Raw genomic sequence first — 13046 nt, 5'->3', positions numbered from 1 at the left:
TGCTGATGGCATTTGTAGACTAAAATCTCCCTAAGCCCTAATTTGCTTTTTTTTGGCCTTTCATCTCTTATAGTTAGAAAAAGAATGAAGCCTGTTTGTTCTGGGCACCAGAACTAAGATCTGGCACTGCCAGATCTAAGCTGCAGTGCAGTGATGAAACTATTTTTGCTTCATTGACTACACTAAAGCTTTTGACTATGTGGATCACAGCAAACTGTGAAAAATTCTTAAAGAGATGGGAATACCCAACTACCTTACCTGAGAAACGTGTATGCAGGTCAAGAAGCAACAGTTACAACTAGACATGGAACAACAGACTGGTTCCAAATGGGGAAAGGAGTACGTCAAGACTGTATATCGTTACCCTGCTTATTTAACTCATATGCAGAGTACATCATGCGAAACGCTAAACTGGATGAAGCACAAGCTGAAATCAAGACTGCCAGGAGAAATATGAATAGCCTCAGATATGCAGATGACATCACCTTTATGGCAGAAAATGAAGAGGAACTAAAGAGCCTCTTGAAGATGAAAGAGAAGAGTGAAAAAGTTGGCTTAAAACTCAACATTGAAAAAACAAAGATTAGGGCTTCAGGTCCCATCACTTTATGGCAAATATACAGGGTAAAATTAGAAACAGTGACAGATTTTATTTTCTTGGGCTCCAGAATCACTGCAGATGATGACTGCAGCCATGAAATTAAAAGATGTTTGCTCCTTGGAAGAAAAGCTATGACAAACCTAGACAGCATATTAAAAGACAGAGACATCACTTTATTGACAAAAGTTCGTATAGTCAAAGCTATGGTATTTCCAATAGTCATTTATGGATGTGAGGGTTGGACCATAAAGAAAGCTGAGCACTGAAGAATTCATGCTTTCGAACTGTGATGCTGGAGAAGACTCTTGAGAGTCCCTTGGACAGCAGGGAGATCAAACCAGTCAACAAGGGACAAGTCTGGCTTTTGTCCCTGGTCTTAGGAGCTAACTTTTATACCCTTGGAATGTCCCAAGTAATAGGAATGTGTGACCCCTCAAACCACATCTAACAGTTTGTGCTAGTAAATGACTCATGGTGGGCATTCTGATAGGTTATGCTAAGAGATGACTCAGTGTGGGGATTCTTAATACATCAAAAGTCTTGAAGTGAGGACTGTCCACCCCAGAGGAACCAATCAGGGGGTTGGGACTTTGAGCCATGTGATACTCCAAGAAGGGGAGAGGGCTGCAGATTGAGTTTAACCCTGTGGGCCACAACTCAACCAACCTGCCTGCTTACTGAAGCCTCAGTAAAATCTCTGGACACCAATGTGGACATGGAGGCTTGAATCTGGAGCCCTCTCAGTCCCATATTCTGCCACATGCACCTCTTACTTTGGCTGGCTGTTTGCTATAATAAAATTGTATAATTGTAACTGTGCGTATAGTACTTCCTTGAGTTCTGCTGAATCATTCTACCAATTTATCAAACCTGAAGGAATCTGTGGGGACCCCTGTATTTGTAGGCAGCTAGAAGTGAAGGACTTCCCTGGTGGCTCAGATAGTAAAGAATCTGCCCGCAATGCGGGAGACCTGAGTTTGATCCCTCGTTGGAAAGATCCCCTGCAAAGGAAATGGCAACCCACTCCAGTATTCTTGCCTGGAGAATTCCATGGACAGAGAAGCCTGGCGGATTACAGTCCATGTGTTCGCAAAGAGTCAGACACAACTGAGTGACTAACATATATATATATACATATATATATATGTCTGAAGTGAGGGTAGCTCTAAGAACCCCCAAACTTCTGGCTGGTGTCAGACGTCTTGCGTAGACTTGGTAGTCTGAAGGACTGTGCCCTTCACCTTGAGCTGAAGTGGATGGACTTAAAGATTTTCAGGAGCTGCAATCCAGAGGATTTGGTGATTGACTGGAAGTTGGAATATGGACATGGGAGGTGTCATGGATGACTCCTAGGTGTCAGACTTGGGCAACCAGGTGCCATTCGCTGAGTCAGAGAACCCTGGAAGAGAATAGGTTTGTCAGGGAAACAGCCCAGGCTCAACTGGACTTGCTGCATTTGTGGTACCTATAAACCATGTATTTGGAGGTGTTTACTATGAAGCTGTATTTATGTATCTGAAGCTCAGAGGAAAAATCTGTGCCATGGATATATGGATATAGGAGTTGTTGGTATATAGAAGGTATCCGAATTCACGAGAATGATAAGCTTACCTAGGGAAGAATGTGCACAGAGAAAAATTCTAGTACAACTTTAGCTATGTACTCTGCTTAGATACATCAATCCTTTAGAGTTTTATAAGGAAGTAAAGGCTAAGGTGGGACCAAAGGTAGGTGGAAGAACCAGAGAAAGTAGAACTTCATCATTTCTTATACATGTGGTCGCCATCTTTCTCTCCTTAGTCTCCTTCCTCCTCAGGCTGGAAGTTAAGGAGGGTTGTAATGGAAATGGGTGGGTTTTAGGCATTGTCTATGTTTATCTGGCGATCAAATTCCTGGTGCCATTGAAAACTGCCTTCACAGAACTAGATCTCCACTCCTTTTGCTAAATATAAGCAGTAACTATGTAGCTACCTGGAGAAGGCAATGGCACCTCACTCCAGTACTCTTGCCTGGAAAATCCCATGGATGGAGGAGCCTGGTAGGCTGCAGTCCATGGGGTCACTAAGAGTTGGACACGACTGAGCAACTTCACTTTTACTTTCCACTTTCATGCATTGGAGAAGGAAATGGCAACCCACTCCAGTGTTCTTGCCTGGAGAATCCCAGGGACGGGGGAGCCTGGTGGGTTGGCGTCTATGGGGTCACACAGAGTCGGACACGACTGAAGCGACTTAGCAGCAGCAGCAGCAGCGTGTAGCTATCGCTGACTCTTTTTTCCTCAGTCTGTTCATGTTTTTACTTAGTTAGTACAGAGTGGCAACTCTCAAGTTTCTTACATGTAGAACTAGAAAATAAAAGCCCTCTTTCCCCTATTGTTAATATTTTGCTTTAATGTAGTACATATCTAACAACTGATGAGTCAATATGAATACATTATTATTAACTAAAGTTAATTTACATTAGGGCTCACTCCTTGTGTTGTACATTCTCTAAGTTTTGACAAATGTATAATGACATGTATCCACCACATTAAGACTATCATAAAGAATAGTTTTCACCACCCTAAAACTCCCTTGTGTTTCACCTAATCATCCCTCCCCCCAATCCCCTGGTATCAAACCATGATATGACATGGAGGAAATTTAAACACACGAAGCTAAATGAAAGAAGCCAATTTTTAAAAGCAATATACTGGCACTTCCCTGGTGGTCCAGTGGCTAAGATTCCATGCTCCCAATGCATGGGCACCCAGGTTTAATCCCTAGTTGGGTAACTGGATCCCACATACCACAACTAAAAAGTTTGTGTGCTGTAACTAAGGATCCTGAGTGCCACAATTAAGACTGCGTAAGGCCAAACAAATTAATAATAACACATAAATTATTCTTAAACAGCTGTATACTATGATTCCAGTTATATCACTGACCTTTTTTGTGAGGTGATAAGAGGTGTTAATTAACCAGAGGGAGAGGATCCTTTCCTAATGTAGACATCTATCAAATCTCCCTGAAAGTAAAAGTGAAAGTCACTCAGTTGTGCCCGACTCTTTGCGACCCCTGTACAGTCCATGGAATTCTCCAGGCCAGAATAGCAGAGTGGGTAACCGTTCACTTCTCCAGAGGATCTTCCTAACTCAGGGACTGAACCCAGGTCTCCCGCATTGCAGGTGGATTCTTTACCAGCTGAGCCACCAGGAAAGCTCAAGAATACTGGAGTGGGTAGCCTATCCCTTCTCCAACAGATTTTCCAGACCCAGTAATCGAACCTGGGTCTCCTGCATTGCAGGCAGATTCTTTACCAGCTGAACTACCAGGGAAGCCCATCAAATCTCCCTGATGGACACTTTAAATATCTTAAAATTTTATATGTCAATTAAGCCTCAACAAAGCTGAATAAAAAAAAAAGGTGAATTTAGAACTCCCATTATTTTGTCTTGTGGTTTTCTTTTCTGGGAAGTGAAGGGATCTATTTTGCACATAATTATTAAGATTATATTAACTTATTTTCTTACTGAATGTTTGAATGCCCTCATTCAAGTGGGCAAAGAGTATATTAGAGATACTCAATCAAACAGCAACTTTTCCAAAAGTCTTGTGGGGAATTAGAAAGGTTTCATTCCCTGGCTGATCTAGTGTTGCCAACCCATTTCCTGGCGAAGCCCCAAAACCCTGTCGATGATACGGATTTCCATCACGTTCAGATATATCAGGGGTTAAATCATTTTCTGTGAGATAGAACAAATGATACAACGTGGAATCCTCAGCCTCCTTCCCTCAACACCAATATTATAAAATGATTTCACTCTCTTCAGAATAGGTTATGACAAAACAGTCGCTAAGCTATGGAAAGACTGGGTTTTCGCCAATACCATTTTCTATCTTTAACCGCTTAAATAGCTCTGTGGTCGACCGGCTCTCATTATGCTCTTCATTTGTCAGGTGCTTGAAAATAGCCTAGACACTTTTTTCCCCCCAAAGAAAGGCACCCTGCCGGGAAGGATGTGCCAAGAAGAAAGAGAGAGACATTAGGTTCACAGCGGGAGCAAGGCGTTCTATTTCCTGGGAGAGTCGTTTTGATCTGTGCTGTTGATGAGACTGCTCTCTGCTTGGGAAGAGCCTTTAAGGTGGCAGCTCTCTTGTCCCAGGCAGAAGGTCTTAAAGCAGAGGACAGAGATGTGTGACTGTTGTTGTTGTTGTTTTTAATATACTTTTATTTATTTTTGGCCATGCTGGGTCTTCTTTACTGCGAGGGCTTTTCTCTAGTTGCAGGGAGCAGGGACTACTCTTCCTTACACTGCGCCAGCTTCTCACCGTGAAAGTGAAAGTGAGAGTCAGTAGTGTCCACCCTCATGGACTGTAAGCCTTCAGGCTCCTCCATTTATGGGAACCTCCAGGCAAGAAATACTGGAGTGGGTTGCCATTTCCTTCTCCAGGGGATCTTTCAGACCCAGGGATGGAACCTGGGTCTCCTATGCAGTGGGCAGACTATTTACCATCTGAGCCACCAGAGAAGCTTCTCTTGTTGCAAAGCACCAGCTCTAGGGCATGTGGGCTTCAATAGCTGTGGTTCGTGTTCCCAAGCTCCAGAGCACACAGGCTCAGTAGCTGTGGTACATGGGCTTAGCTTCTTTGAAGCATGTGGGATCTTCCTGGACCAGGGATTGAACCTATATCTCTTGCATTGGCAGGCAGATTCTTTACCACCGAGCCACCAGGGAAGCCTGAGATGTGTGATTTAACCTCTTGCTTGCTTATGTTTGCTTCCCTGCATCCATGCTTATCCTCTCCTTGACCCTTTCTGTGCCCCACCCCACCCTTAATCTGACTCTAGAAAGACTTTACCTCTGTAAATCTCAGAGGTAGCCTTCCGAATTTTTTTTCCCCAGAAAAAAATACATTAAATGCTTGAATGCCTGCTCTGGCCTCTCATGCTCCTCATTATGCCAAGTATTTCCAGAGCATATGTTGTATACCCAGTTCTTCTTATGCCAAGAGAAAATTTTGTCTGATCAAAAATGTTTACAGTATTCACAAACTCCACGAAAGTTGATATAACTGAGAATAATTTTCTCATCATTACCCTACTCTCATATGTAATGGCCATGTGAAGAAAAAAAAGTATATTAAAAAGCTATCTGAAAAAAAAAAAAAAGCTATCTGAGTCTGAATCATCTTATATTTGAAACTAAAGGAGAGCCCAGACAAATATAGATACAGCCAATTTTTTTTTATGTAGTCAGGGATATTCTGCTTTCTCAAGCTTGCTTTCCTGGCGTGATCCCGTGAGGATTTCTTCATATTTGAGAGAGTCCATAATCCGATTCATGGCCACAAATGACAATACCCTCAGCACCCAAGGATTGGTTTTCAGCACATCAGCAATATCTCTTCTTGGTTATATATGTAGATCCAGTTCAGGGAGAGAGGGAAGGAAAGCAAGGTCTTCATTATTTGTCTTGCTGTTAAAAGAAGCTCTAAGGGGATCATGAGGGACTTTCTGTGGTTTTCTAAATGTTCCATCTCATGATCTGGACTCTAGTTAAACAGCCGTGTTCTTCATGAAAATGCACTTGGAATTTGTGCATTTTTCTGTACATTTTATGTCAATGAGAAGTTTAGTTTTTAAAAATCCATTCATTTTCTGCTCTGATTGCTGTGGCCAAAACTTCTAGAACTATGTTGAATAGTAGTGGTGAGAGTGGGCACCCTTGTGTTGTTCCTGACTTTAGGGGAAATGCTTTCAATTTTTCACCATTGAGGATAATGTTTGCTGTGGGTTTGTCATGTATAGCTTTTATTGTGTTGAGATATGTTCCTTCTATTCCTGCTTTCTGGAGAGTTTTTATCATAAATGGATGTTGAATTTTATCAAAGGCTTTCTCTGTATCTATTGAGATAATCATATGGCTTTTATTTTTCAATTTGTTAATGTGGTGTATTACATTGATTGATTTGCGGATATTGAAGAATCCTTGCTTGCATCCCTGGGATAAAGCCCACTTGGTCATGGTGTATGATCTTTTTAATGTGTTGTTGGATTCTGATTGCTAGAATTTTATTAAGGATTTTTGCAACTATGTTCATCAGTGATATTGGCCTGTAGTTTTCTTTTTTTGTGGCATCTTTGTCAGGTTTTGGTATCAGGCTCTACTACAAAGCCACAGTCATCAAGACAATATGGTACTGGCACAAAGACAGAAATATAGATCAATGGAACAAAATAGAAAGCCCAGAGATAAACCCACGCACCTATGGACACCTTATCTTTGACAAAGGAGGCAAGAATATACAGTGGAGAAAAGACAATCTCTTTAACAAGTGGTGCTGGGAAAACTGGTCAACCACTTGTAAAAGAATGAAACTAGAACACTTTCTAACACCATACACAAAAATAAACTCAAAATGGATTAAAGATCTAAACATAAGACCAGAAACTATAAAAATCTTAGAGGAGAACATAGGCAAAACACTCTTCGACATAAATCACAGCAGGATCTGCTATGACCCACCTCCCACCCAATATTGGAAATAAAAGCAAAAATAAACAAATGGAATCTAATTAAAATTAAAAGCTTCTGCACAACAAAAGAAACTATAAGCAAGGTGAAAAGACAGCCTTCAGAATGGGAGAAAATAATAGCAAATGAAGCAACTGACAAACAACTAATCTCAAAAATATACAAGCAACTCCTACAGCTCAATTCCAGAAAAATAAATGAGCCAATCAAAAAATGGGCCAAAGAACTAAATAGACATTTCTCCAAAGAAGACATACAGATGGCTAACAAACACATGAAAAGATGCTCAACATCACTCATTATCAGAGAAATGCAAATCAAAACCACTATGAGGTACCATTTCACGCCAGTCAGTATGGCTGCGATCCAAAAGTCTACAAGCAATAAATGCTGGAGACGGTGTGGAGAAAAGGGAACCTTCTTACACTGTTGGTGGGAATGCAAACTAGTACAGCCACTATGGAGAACAGTGTGGAGATTTCTTAAAAAACTGGAAATAGAACTGCCATAAGACCCAGCAATCCCACTGCTGGGCACACACACTGAGGAAACCAGAATTGAAAGAGACACGTGTACCCCAATGTTCATCGCAGCACTGTTTATAATAGCCAGGACATGGAAGCAACCTAGATGTCCATCAGCAGATGAATGGATAAGAAAGCTGTGGTACATATACATAATGGAGTATTACTCAGCCATTAAAAAGAATACATTTGAATCAGTTTTAATGAGGTGGAAACTGGAGCCTATTATACAGAGTGAAGTAAGCCAGAAAGAAAAACACCAATACAGTATACTAACGCATATATATGGAATTTAGAAAGATGGTAACGACAACCCTGTATGTGAGACAGCAAAAGAGACAGATGTATAGAACAGTCTTTTGGACTCTGGGAGAGGGAGTGGGGGGATGATTTGGGAGAATGGCATTAAAACATGTATAATATCATATAAGAAACGAATCACCAGTCCAGGTTCAATGCAGGATACAGGATTCTCAGGGCTGGTGCACTGGGATGACCCAGAGGGATGCTATGGGGAGGGAGGTGGGAATGGGGTTCAGGAAGGGGAACACGTGTACACCCGTGGTGGATGCATGTTGATGTATGGCAAACCAATACAATATTGTAAAGTAAAAAAAAAAATTAAAAAAATAAATAAATAAAATAAAAATCCATTCATCTAATCTGCTTCCAAAAGTCTGAGAAGCAGATATCCAATCCTCGGCGAGTCTGCCAGAGCAGTGTTGTCCAGTGTAGTGTCCACCAGCCATATGGGGCTGGTCCAAGTTGAGGTGTGCTGTTAAGTGTGATAGACACACTGCATTTCAAAGACATAATATGAAAACAGCAAAATATGTTATTAAAATTTTCTATTGATTACATGTTACATTTATTTGGCTAAATAAAATATATTATTAAAACTAATCTGACCTGTTTCTTTTTGCCTTGTTATATGGCTACTAGGAAGTTATGTATGTAACTCTCACTATATTCTCTTAGATAGATTCTCTTAACTTTCCTGCTGGGCTGGTTAACATAGATATTCACTTTGCCCACTCATGCTTAATTTTTCCAATTCCCATTGAAATATCACAGAATATTTTATGTTCTAGGGGTAAAAAGAATAATTATTTACTTTGATTTGTAAATTTGGGTTACATCTATACACATTTTACTTGGCCTTTTAAAAAACTAACACTCAACTGAATTATGAATTAATAACAGTGAATAGTGTAAAATGTTTTCGTGTTAGAAATAGTAAAAGAAACACATCTAATATGGGCAAATGTGCAGAGTCAGTGTTCAGAGAATCATTGTCCAAACCACTATGGCTAAAGGAAATAAATACATCCTTTCTTGGGTTTATAGTCTTCCCATTTGTCTGCTATTTCTGCTTTCTGTTGGGTATTTTTTCAGGATTGATATTCAAGCTGTGAAAAGCATTCTTCCATCAGCAGAGTCTGGCACAATGGCAGGCTCTTCAGATAGCAGGGTTGGCATTTTTTAAATTCACTCTGGATTTGTTAAGTGGTTTGCAGCTGAGAAGCTGGATGCACTGACTTTCCACTGTATGAATTTTAAAAATGCTCAGAGACAAGCATCTCCTGAAGAATTAAGATATTCTGTGGGCCATGTAATCAGCACATTATCAAAATATATGCTGTTTTGATTATTATAGTAATCTAAAAATTGCTAATTATATAATAGCATGCTAACTGAAACATAATTGCAGACAATACATTATTTGATGTGTGTTCCTGTTATTGGCAAACTCTGGGACTTGTTACTGATTATTCCTGGGCAAATAGAAATTTGTCCCCAAAGTGTTAGACTCAGTCAAGGCTAGAAGCACTTAAGCAGGCTTAGAAAAATGACAGTTTTTTCCCATGAGAGTCACTGGGGAACATCTATCAATGAAGGGTATGAGAAAATTGGATACAGTAAGCAAGAGCGAGGAAGATTTGCAGTAAATGCATTCTTCTCTTTGCAGAGGTTCTAATCCTCCCCCTTCACCTGTTCAGTCCCACTAAAGAGCTCCCAGTTAGAACTTTTGTTCTTTTTATGTGTAACAATAACCATTTTTTTATGTGTTTTTGTTTTTTCTTTTTTGAGGTGGAACATTTTTAAAGTCTTTATTGAATTTGTTACAACACTGTTTCTGTTCTGTGTTTTGGCTTTTTGGCCACAAGTCATGTGGGATTCCCAGCTCCCCGACTAGGGATTGAACCTGCACTCCCTGCATTGGAAGACTAAGCCTTAACCACTGCACCATCAGGGGGAAGCCCCTGACACTAACCAGTTTTACATTTCATGTTGTTGTTGTTCGGCCACTCAGTTGTGTCCGACTCTTTGTGACCCCATGGACTGCAGCATGCCAGGCTTCCCTGTCCTTCATCATCTGCCGGAGCTTGCTCAAACTCATGTCCATTGAGTCACTGATGCCATCCAACCATCTCATCCTCTGTCATTTCATAGCCACTGGAAAAACCAAAGACTCAGCATTGGTAAGACGAACTTACTCTTTGAAAGCAGCTGGACCATCAAACAAATTTTGTTTTACATTGCACTTGACGCAAGGATTGCTCTTCCTGTGTCACTGTAAACAAGGTGTTCAGAACAAGAAGAGTGGGGAAAATAAGAAAAGGAGGGAAAAGGGAGGGAAAAGAGTCTGTCCAGTAGGGGAGGGAGGAGGAAGGAGAATGGAATGGTGCATCTCCTGGAAGTCCTGAAAATCATTGAGATGAGTTTATCTGATGATTTATCTAAATGGTATTATCAACTGTAAGCCAATCCAAATTCTTTGGAAATTTTTCTGACTGGAAAAAACAAGTAGAATGATAAAATACCTGTAGTGAAGTAGTGTTGATAATTGGACTTTGGAACCTCTTAGGTTAGGAAATTTAAATGTATTTTGATAATAGAAACTCAGAAGCCATATCTTCCAGGCTGCCTCCCCAACATACATTTCTTCTTATCATTGTTCTAGCAAGACCCCAACTTTCCCAGTAGCAAGGTTTACCTGTGACTAACCTCACCCTCAGCTCCAGGGTGAGCCCTGATTGGCTTTAGTAATTCAAGATATCCTATTTCTTATGAGAATTATTTAAACTTTTATTATTTTGGCCACACTGAGCAGCATGTGGGATCTTAGTTTCCTGATCAGGGATTGAACCCACGCCCCCTGCACTGGAAGCAGAGTCTTAACCACTGAACTGACAGGAAATTCTCAAGATATCCCATTTTCCAAGCCACAGGGCTTGGTTCAGGAATAGACATGTGATCCAGCTGGTGCAGTGAGATACAAGAAGAGATGTTTAGGAGCTCTCTGGACAAGAACTGTGTGAACTTCCTATAAGGGGCTTGCCCTCTCCCCGGAGACACATGATCAAACCAGCAGTCCCAGTTGTAGCTGGCGGAAGTCTTGAGACCTTTACAGGAAATGCCCTGAAAATGAAGTTAACTCTATGACACACACAGAGGAGACAAAACGGGATGCTTGATAGCATCTTCATTTGGTAAATCTATTTTTTTGAGATACGTATATTGTATCAAATGTACCATGTATATATATCTTCTTTTAAACATTTTATTTTGAAATAATTTTTAGACTTAAAGAAAAGCTGCAGAAGTACTCAGAGTTCCCATAGACCTCTACCCAGCTCCCTAATGTTACTACTGCTCAAAAGGTTATACTTTCTATCTTTAACTTGTCACTGGCCACCTTCAAACAGTATTACACCATTTCACACAGAGTGTGAGTCCACTTAATCCCTTCCTATCCTTCGTGCTCTTATCATCATACACTTGATTTCTCCACGTGGTAAAAACCACAGATATGTCCTCACTGATTTTGTCTTGCAAAGTCGATTATTTTTTGAATAAGCGGAAAACTCATTCATATTTGCTCACGTATGTACTCTTTTCGGTATTCTTCATTCCTTCATGTAGATCTGAGTCTTTATTAGTTTTGTTAAGGATCATCTTTCAATGGCCTGGAGAACGAATTTTCTTTAATATTTTTTGTAGTGTGGTTTTGCTACCCCATTAATTTTCCATTTCTCTGTTTGCTGAACATTTCTTTATTTTTGTCTGTCTTTTTGGAAGACATTTTTCCTAGATTTAGAACTCCAGGTTCACATTTTCCCTCTTTGATCACTTTAGAAATGTTGTTTGTCTTCCAGTTTGCATTTTTTCTGATGATTCAGTGATATATATTTTCTTCCTATATGTAATGTCTTCCCACCTCTTATCCTCATACTGATTTTTTAAATTATTATTTCTTTTAAATATTTATTTGTCTGCATCGGGTCTCCATTGCGGTACGTGGGATCTTTAGTTTCAGCACGTGGGATCTAGTTCCCTGGCAAGGGGTTGAACCCAGGCCCCTGCATTGGGAGCATGGAGTCTTAGCCATTGGACCCCCAGGGAAGTCCCCCTCATACTGCTTTTAAAATTATAAGTTTATCATGGTTTCTCAACAGTTTGGTTATGATTTTTTTTTCACTTGATTTGAAAATTCGGGAGCTATGATTTTTTCAGACATCTTTTTCTTCAGATGACTTCTGTCTCCCCCTTTTCCCTCTTTTTCCACACTCCAGTTACAGGAATCTGGACCACCTGATATTCACTGTCCTATGGGGTGTCAACACTTTGTTCATTCCCATTTTTCATGTCCCATTATAGTTTGTTACAAGACATCGAATATATTAAATAGTTCCCTACTCTGTTCATTTTTTTTTTCTTTTTTTCCTCTTCTTGTTTCGGTTTGGGTGATTTGTTTTTTCCAGTGCTTTTAAGTCCATTGATCTTTCTTTCCCCCTGAATGTCTAATCTACTGCTAATATAATCCAATAAATGTTTTGTTTTATATATTGTATTTTTCACCTCTGAGAGATTCCATTTCATTCTTTTTAAATATACTTTTTTCTCCTCACTATGTTTCTGCTTTCTGTTAGATACTTGAACATATTTATAATAGTGGGTGTTAAAGGCTTTTTCTGCTGATTCCATCATTGCTCTCATTCCTGGGCCTTTTTCTACTTTTTGCCCCTTTATTGACTGGTTTGCTTATTGGGTGCTGGATATTGTGAGTATTATGTTGCTGAGTATCTGAATTTTTTTTTCTTTTTGTGAAGGGTGTTGAGCTTTGTTTTGATTACAGGCAGTTATTTGCAAGTCAGTTTCACCCTTTGAAGCTTGTTTATTAGCTTTTTTCAGGTATGTCTAGAGTAGTCTTTAATCAGAGACTAATTTAATTCTACTACTAATATGTAACACTTCTGGAATCTCTAACCATTGCTCCAAGTGTTCAGCATGGTCTTGGCATTCTGCAAAATCAGAACCTGAATATCTCCCAGCCATGCATGATGCCTGGGAATTGCTCAGCTTATAAAATATGCAGATTTACACATTTCTCTGTCTCTGT

The sequence above is a fragment of the Bos javanicus genome, chromosome 13 (assembly GCF_032452875.1).
Source record: "Bos javanicus breed banteng chromosome 13, ARS-OSU_banteng_1.0, whole genome shotgun sequence".
NCBI lineage: Eukaryota > Metazoa > Chordata > Mammalia > Artiodactyla > Bovidae > Bos > Bos javanicus.
Note: the sequence above shows the minus strand (reverse complement) of the source record.